We start from the raw sequence: 8,972 nt of genomic DNA, 5'->3' as shown, positions 1-8,972 counted from the left end.
GGTTAGGGTTAGGGTTAGGGTTAGGGTTAGGTTTAGTGAGAGTTATCTCGGTGACTCCCCCTGCGTCGTCCGTCGACTGGGCAGTTGATAGGGAGTCAAAGGCAAGGCACTGGCCGGCGCTCGTGTATTTGACACTCCCAGACCTGTACTTCCCCTCTCTGTCTCTACACCACGGGTTCTTGTTTAGCAGATTTATCGTTGTTGTGTTCTGAGCCGAATTTCCTGTTTTCCTTCCATTTCCTTGTATTGGTTGTAGTAATATTGTTTAGTTATTTCGCCCATCTATGGGATATGTTGGTTGGATTCTTCTTTCATATTGTTTTAGTATTTTCCCTGGTTATGGGATATTTTGGTTGGTTTCCTCTTTTGTTTTTTCTGTTTTGCATCACTTGCTTTACATTGGGCGTTAGGGTTAGGGTTAGGGTTAGGGTTAGGTTAGGGTTAGGGTTAGGGTTAGGGTTAGGGTTAGGGAACTGTCTACGAACCTGTCCTCCAGCCTGGAAGACAGGTGGTGCACGGGCCCTCCCCCTCCCATCCCAACCCCTGTTTGACCACCGTTGGTCCTGTGCAGGTCCCTGGTAACGGGGGCGACCTCTCCTCCCGTACCACACCTGCGTCCATCCGTCCCCGTAGCCAGCCATACTGGCTATCTACTCCGTATACGGAAACTATTTATTTTTCAAGTTTACGTATAAGGTAAGTGTTTCTTTTTTTCTTTTTATCCGGTTACCGTATACGGTAAGTATTTCTTTTTTTCTTTATTTTCCTTTTTTCCGTATACGGTAAGTCCCAAGGTAAGTATAAAACTAAACAAAATACATTTCTTTCCCTTTTTCAGGTCTTCTCAGGTTTCAGGTAAGTGAACAAAATAAAATTCCCTTATTCAGGTATCCGGTAAGTATACCCGGTAAGTATAAAATCAAATAAATAAATAAAATGGTCCTTCTTCAGGCTCGCGGTAAGTCAACAAAATAAAATTCCCTTATTCAGGTATCCGGTAAGTATACCCGGTAAGTATAAAATCAAATAAATAAATAAAATAATCCTTCTTCAGGTTCGCGGTAAGTAAACAAAATAAAATTACCCTTTTTCAGGTGTCCGGTATGTTCCGGTAAGTATAACAAAATAAATAAATTGTCCTTTTTCAGGTACTGTAAAACAAATCAAACTGTACTTCCTCTGCTATAAATCTACGATGAAGCCTTTGTTATTTATATATGATAAAGAAATAAAACTTGAAAAGAAATGGTGTCTTTTTTTAAAGATCAACCCCAAAAAAACAACAAAACAAACAAAACAAACTCCCCAAATAAAATGTATGTGTGCCTTTGCGCGACGTTTCGACCCCTATGGGTCTTCTTCAGGCATGGCACATGAAAAAAAACTGTTAAAAAACAAACTTTCCAGACCTCAAGAGAGAGATGTTACCTCTTCAAGAGCCAGAGTCAGAATGAGCCTCCTATTCCCCTCTACTGAGTCTAGGCTCCTCCCACTTTTTTCCCCCAAAGATTTAAGCAATAGAAAGACAACTGGCTTTTCCACAATGTTAACCCTATAAATGCCAAACGTTTTTAACCACCCATATTAAATTATATTATTTTAAGTATCCCATCCCAATTTTAACCCCATAAATGCCACATATTAATCAATCCCTACCTACAAAACTTTATATTATACCCCAAATCCATTTTTCTATATAAATTTATATTTAACCCAATCCTTTTATAAAATCATAAATTTTTAACCCCTTAAATACCCCCTAATTTTCCTATTTTTAAAAAATAATGATAATAAAATTGCAATTAAGCAATCGAAGCCTGGAATTAGGGTTAGGGTCTTAAGGTTAGGGTTAAAGTGTTAGGGTTAGGGTTAGGGTCTTAGGGTTAGGGTTTTAGGATTAGGGTTAGGGTCCTAGGGTTAGGGTTAGGTTTAGAGTCTTAGGGTTAGGGTTAGGGTCCTAGGGTTAGGGTTTTAGGATTAGGGTTAGGGTCCTAGGGTTAGGGTTAGGTTTTAGAGTCTTAGGGTTAGGGTTAGGGTCCTGGGGTTAGGGTTAGGTTAGGGTTAGGGTTAGGGTTAGGGTTAGGGGTTAGGGTTAGGGTTAGGGTTAGGGTTAGGGTTAGGTTAGGGTTAGGGTTAGGGTTAGGGTTAGGTATTTGTGTTATCTCGATGACACTCCCTGCTTCGTCCGACGACTGGGCAGTTAAGGAGAGCCAAAGGCAGTGCACTGGCCGTCTCAATTGGATCCACAGTCTGGTCACTTCCTACCCCCTTTAAACTAGAATTAGGATTAGTCTATTTTTCTCTAGTTATCATTCTGCTTGCCGATGTCTGAGAGAGATAGAGTAAGGAGGATGAGAGAGGTAGAGTAAGGAGGATGAGAGAGGTAGAGTAAGGAGAGGCCGCCCGTCAGGACTGAGAACTCTCCCCCGCCCGACAGGGCTTGTGACTCTACCTCCCCCCACTCCCTCATATACATGGATATACATGAGGGAAGGAAGGGAGAAGAGAGATAGATAGAATATATATTGTGTCTAGTTATCATTATGTTTGCTAATGTCTGTTTTCCATAACTTACCCTATATTGGATGTTATTTCCTTGTATTCTTCTTGGATTGTAGTATCAGTGTTTCAGCATTTCCCTTGTTTATGGGATATTTTGGTTGATTTCTTCTTTTGCTTTTTTTTCTGTTTTTCATGTTTTTCTTATATTGGATGTCATTCCCTTGTATACATCCTGGATTGCAGTAACATTGTTTTATTATTTCCCCTGTTTCTGGGATATTTCGGTTGGTTTCTTCTTTTGTTTTTCATGTTTTTCTTATGTTGGATGTCATTCCCTTGTATACATCTTGGATTGTAGTAACATTGTTTTATTCTTTCCCCTGTTTCTGGGATATTCCGGTTGGTTTCTTCTTCTGTTTTTCATGTTTTTCTTATATTGGATGTCATTCCCTTGTTTACATCTTGGATTGCAGTAACATTGTTTTATTATTTCCCCTGTTTGTGGGATATTTTGGTTAGTTTCTCCTTTTGTTTTTCATGTTTTCCTTATATTAGATGTCATTCCCTTGTATACTTCTTGGATTGCAGTAACATTGTTTTATATTTCCCCTGTTTATGGGGTATCTGTTTTGTTTTTTCTTTATTTTTCCTGTATTGGGATGAGATCTCATCTGGTTTCCCATAAGGTTCTATGTGGACTAAGTCCAAATTGTAAGACACATCCTCAGTAGTGGACCCCAGGATCACAGGGTGTTTCGGCCATTTCTCACTAGACACCCTCACCTGAGGAGAGGCCCAGCCAAGGTTGATCAAACCTTGGTGTGTGTCCCAAGCCAATTAGGTGATTTTGTTGTATTATATTTATTTATTTATTTTTCTTCATTTTATAATTCATTATATTTTATCTATTTAACATTTGTATTTTCATAGTATTCGATTTTGTATTTCATTTATATTATTTTTGTTTTTTATTTCAGTATTATTGTATTTTTATTATTATTTTTTCATTTTATTACTTCATTTTTATTTTATTATTTATTTAATTTTTATTTAATATTATTATATTTTTATTTTATTATATTATTATTTTATACTATTTTTATTTTATTATATTATTATTTTATTTTTTATTTTATTAAGCATCTATTTTATTATTGTATTATTATTGAGTTAAGAGACTGTATACCTTAAGTAATGATGTTTCCTACAGGCGAGGTTTGCCCTCTGCTGGTCGAGGTATGTATTGCACCCCCAAAAAAATTGTGATTTTATTGATGAATTGAAATTGTTTTTTGAGTTACATTATTAGACTTACCTTTTAGAAGAATTGCTGGGTGAATTCTGCCCTCTGCTGGTCAAGTTTTATATTGCATTATGTCTTTAATAATGTACTTTTTATGGATTTAATTGATTTTCAGAGTTATAATTTATTTTAAGATTAATAATAAAATACTTATCTCTTATATATATGCTTTTTAATTTGTATTGTAAATTTAATCCATGTTAATTCTTCAATATTATGTAGTATTTTGTTTTAAAAAAAATCTAAGAATTATATTTAAAATTATATTATTGAATAAAGTTTGTACTCACTTAATTGAGCCTGAAGGAAGTCCCTCTCTGTCTCTCTGTAGGCCAGTCCATGCTTCATACACCGCACAGCTATAGATCTGGTATATAGATCATTGGTGTGTATGGGTCCTATAGTTCCCTGCAACCCTTCTCACTCATGGTTTTGTTTCAAATCTAACTTAATTCACTTATTTTATCTCTTTTTACTGTACTTTATCCTATTTTTTCATTCCAAATGGGTGGGTTATTGAGTATTTTGTAAGTCAACTAACTCTTGGGATGTTATTATTAAGTTAAAGGATGTAATTATTGAGTTTAATAGGTTACAATGCCCTTTAAAGGCGAATTTGCCCCCTGCTGGTCAAGGTGAGTATTACATTACGTTTCCAAATTACATTTTATTCATGAATTTCATTTGTTTTTAAAGGGTTATTATTACACTTAGCTTTTAGTGACATGCAGAGTAAAGTTTGCCCCCTGCTGGTCAATGATTGTATTGCAATAAATTACCCAATTACATTTTATTAATGAATTTCATTTGTTTTTAAAGGGTTATTATTACACTTAGCTTTTAGTGACCTGCAGAGTGAAGTTTGCCCCCTGCTGGTCAATGATTGTATTGCAATAAATTACACAATTACATTTTATTAATGCATTTCATTTGTTTTTTAAAGGGTTATTATTACACTTAGCTTTTAGTGACCTGCAGAGTAAAGTTTGCCCCCTGCTGGTCAATGATTGTATTGCAATAAATTACACAATTACATTTTATTCATGTATTTAATTTATTTTTAGAGTTATATAATTACACTTAACTTTTAGTGACTAACAGGGTGGATTTTGCCCCCTGTTGGTCAAGGTGTGTATTACAATAAATTACATAATTACATTTTGTTCATGTATTTAATTTATTTTTAGAGTTATATTAGTGCACTTAGCTTTTAGTGACTCACAGGGTGAATTTTGCCCCCTGTTGGTCAAGGATTGTATTACAATAAATTACACAATTACATTTTATTCATGTATTTAATTTATTTTTAGAGTTATATAGTTACCCTTAACTTTTAGTGACTAACTGGGTGAATTTTGCCCCCTGCTGGTCGAGGTATGTATTGCAATATTTTTTGTTTTCCTTTTTTCTGGTTAAGGCATGTATTGCCTTAGATTTTAAAACTAGGGTTAGGTTAAAGGGTTAGGGTTAGATTTTAAACTATACTAACTTTACGGTTAGGGTTAGAAGCTAGGGTTAGGGTTAGGTTTAAAATTCACTAATTTTAGGGTTAGGATTAGGGTTAGGGTTAGGTTTAAAATCCACTAATTTTAGGGTTAGGATTAGGGTTAGGGTTAGGTTTAAAATCCACTAATTTTAGGGTTAGGATTAGGGTTAGGGTTAGGTTTTACATTCCACTAACTTTAGGGTTAGGATTAGGTTTTCAGATCCACTAACTTTACGGTTAGGGCTAAGCTAAGGGCTAGGGTTAGGATTTAGAATCCACTAACCTTAGGTTTAGGGCAGATATAAAGGTAAGGTTATCATAAAATTAAACTGTCCCTGGATTAGCTAAGAAAGCACAAGGTAGACAGTGAGAGAGGGAGAGGGAGGGAGAGAGAGAGAGTGAGAGAGAGAGAAAAAAAGGAGAGAGAGATGTTAGGAGGCGGAGGAAGTAGGACTAGAGTGTGGCCTCCGACAGGATTCTGAACACTCCCCTACCCGACAGGGCTGGACGTCCCACCTCCCCCATTCCTTCACTCTCATGAAGGAAGAGAGGAGAGATGGTTTAAAAAATATGTATATTTTTTATTTATTTTTTTATTTTTTAGTCATATATTTCTGCAAGCAAGAATTGGTGAGGGTAGTGATTCATGATATAACCGAGAGCTGGTGGGTTCGAGGCTCGGGCTAGGGTTAGGTATTTGTGTTATCTCGATGACACTCCCTGCTTCGTCCGACGACTGGGCAGTTAAGGAGAGCCAAAGGCAGTGCACTGGCCGTCTCAATTGGATCCACAGTCTGGTCACTTCCTACCCCCTTTAAACTAGAATTAGGATTAGTCTATTTTTCTCTAGTTATCATTCTGCTTGCCGATGTCTGAGAGAGATAGAGTAAGGAGGATGAGAGAGGTAGAGTAAGGAGGATGAGAGAGGTAGAGTAAGGAGAGGCCGCCCGTCAGGACTGAGAACTCTCCCCCGCCCGACAGGGCTTGTGACTCTACCTCCCCCCACTCCCTCATATACATGGATATACATGAGGGAAGGAAGGGAGAAGAGAGATAGATAGAATATATATTGTGTCTAGTTATCATTATGTTTGCTAATGTCTGTTTTCCATAACTTACCCTATATTGGATGTTATTTCCTTGTATTCTTCTTGGATTGTAGTATCAGTGTTTCAGCATTTCCCTTGTTTATGGGATATTTTGGTTGATTTCTTCTTTTGCTTTTTTTTCTGTTTTTCATGTTTTTCTTATATTGGATGTCATTCCCTTGTATACATCCTGGATTGCAGTAACATTGTTTTATTATTTCCCCTGTTTCTGGGATATTTCGGTTGGTTTCTTCTTTTGTTTTTCATGTTTTTCTTATGTTGGATGTCATTCCCTTGTATACATCTTGGATTGTAGTAACATTGTTTTATTCTTTCCCCTGTTTCTGGGATATTCCGGTTGGTTTCTTCTTCTGTTTTTCATGTTTTTCTTATATTGGATGTCATTCCCTTGTTTACATCTTGGATTGCAGTAACATTGTTTTATTATTTCCCCTGTTTGTGGGATATTTTGGTTAGTTTCTCCTTTTGTTTTTCATGTTTTCCTTATATTAGATGTCATTCCCTTGTATACTTCTTGGATTGCAGTAACATTGTTTTATATTTCCCCTGTTTATGGGGTATCTGTTTTGTTTTTTCTTTATTTTTCCTGTATTGGGATGAGATCTCATCTGGTTTCCCATAAGGTTCTATGTGGACTAAGTCCAAATTGTAAGACACATCCTCAGTAGTGGACCCCAGGATCACAGGGTGTTTCGGCCATTTCTCACTAGACACCCTCACCTGAGGAGAGGCCCAGCCAAGGTTGATCAAACCTTGGTGTGTGTCCCAAGCCAATTAGGTGATTTTGTTGTATTATATTTATTTATTTATTTTTCTTCATTTTATAATTCATTATATTTTATCTATTTAACATTTGTATTTTCATAGTATTCGATTTTGTATTTCATTTATATTATTTTTGTTTTTTATTTCAGTATTATTGTATTTTTATTATTATTTTTTCATTTTATTACTTCATTTTTATTTTATTATTTATTTAATTTTTATTTAATATTATTATATTTTTATTTTATTATATTATTATTTTATACTATTTTTATTTTATTATATTATTATTTTATTTTTTATTTTATTAAGCATCTATTTTATTATTGTATTATTATTGAGTTAAGAGACTGTATACCTTAAGTAATGATGTTTCCTACAGGCGAGGTATTTGTGTTATCTCGATGACACTCCCCGCTTCGTCCGACGACTGGGCAGTTAAGGAGAGCCAAAGGCAGTGCACTGGCCGTCTCAATTGGATCCACAGTCTGGTCACTTACTACCCCCTTTAAACTAGAATTAGGATTAGTCTATTTTTCTCTAGTTATCATTCTGCTTGCCGATGTCTGAGAGAGATAGAGTAAGGAGGATGAGAGAGGTAGAGTAAGGAGGATGAGAGAGGTAGAGTAAGGAGAGGCCGCCCGTCAGGACTGAGAACTCTCCCCCGCCCGACAGGGCTTGTGACTCTACCTCCCCCCACTCCCTCATATACATGGATATACATGAGGGAAGGAAGGGAGAAGAGAGATAGATAGAATATATATTGTGTCTAGTTATCATTATGTTTGCTAATGTCTGTTTTCCATAACTTACCCTATATTGGATGTTATTTCCTTGTATTCTTCTTGGATTGTAGTATCAGTGTTTTAGCATTTCCCTTGTTTATGGGATATTTTGGTTGATTTCTTCTTTTGCTTTTTTCCGTTTTTCATGTTTTTCTTATATTGGATGTCATTCCCTTGTATACATCCTGGATTGCAGTAACATTGTTTTATTATTTCCCCTGTTTCTGGGATATTTCGGTTGGTTTCTTCTTTTGTTTTTCATGTTTTTCTTATGTTGGATGTCATTCCCTTGTATACATCTTGGATTGTAGTAACATTGTTTTATTCTTTCCCCTGTTTCTGGGATATTCCGGTTGGTTTCTTCTTCTGTTTTTCATGTTTTTCTTATATTGGATGTCATTCCCTTGTTTACATCTTGGATTGCAGTAACATTGTTTTATTATTTCCCCTGTTTGTGGGATATTTTGGTTAGTTTCTCCTTTTGTTTTTCATGTTTTCCTTATATTAGATGTCATTCCCTTGTATACTTCTTGGATTGCAGTAACATTGTTTTATATTTCCCCTGTTTATGGGGTATCTGTTTTGTTTTTTCTTTATTTTTCCTGTATTGGGATGAGATCTCATCTGGTTTCCCATAAGGTTCGGTATTTGTGTTATCTCGATGACACTCCCTGCTTCGTCCGACGACTGGGCAGTTAAGGAGAGCCAAAGGCAGTGCACTGGCCGTCTCAATTGGATCCACAGTCTGGTCACTTCCTACCCCCTTTAAACTAGAATTAGGATTAGTCTATTTTTCTCTAGTTATCATTCTGCTTGCCGATGTCTGAGAGAGATAGAGTAAGGAGGATGAGAGAGGTAGAGTAAGGAGGATGAGAGAGGTAGAGTAAGGAGAGGCCGCCCGTCAGGACTGAGAACTCTCCCCCGCCCGACAGGGCTTGTGACTCTACCTCCCCCCACTCCCTCATATACATGGATATACATGAGGGAAGGAAGGGAGAAGAGAGATAGATAGAATATATATT

General features: G+C 36.2%; 1 long non-coding RNA gene across 1 annotated transcript; it reads right to left on the bottom strand.

Moving 5' to 3' along the window:
* Positions 1–3,169: 3,169 nt before the first annotated feature.
* Positions 3,170–7,545, bottom strand: LOC131991335 (uncharacterized). Its single transcript, XR_009396134.1, has 2 exons — positions 4,778–7,545; positions 3,170–4,653 (listed from the first exon to the last, which is right to left on the bottom strand). It is a non-coding gene; the product is annotated as an uncharacterized LOC131991335 (long non-coding RNA).
* Between the last annotated feature and the right edge of the window lie 1,427 nt (positions 7,546–8,972).

This window comes from Centropristis striata, chromosome 18, assembly GCF_030273125.1.
Source record: "Centropristis striata isolate RG_2023a ecotype Rhode Island chromosome 18, C.striata_1.0, whole genome shotgun sequence".
Lineage (NCBI taxonomy): Eukaryota > Metazoa > Chordata > Actinopteri > Perciformes > Serranidae > Centropristis > Centropristis striata.
The sequence above is the reverse complement of the archived record's forward strand: the minus strand, read 5'-3'. Positions and strand labels throughout refer to the sequence as shown.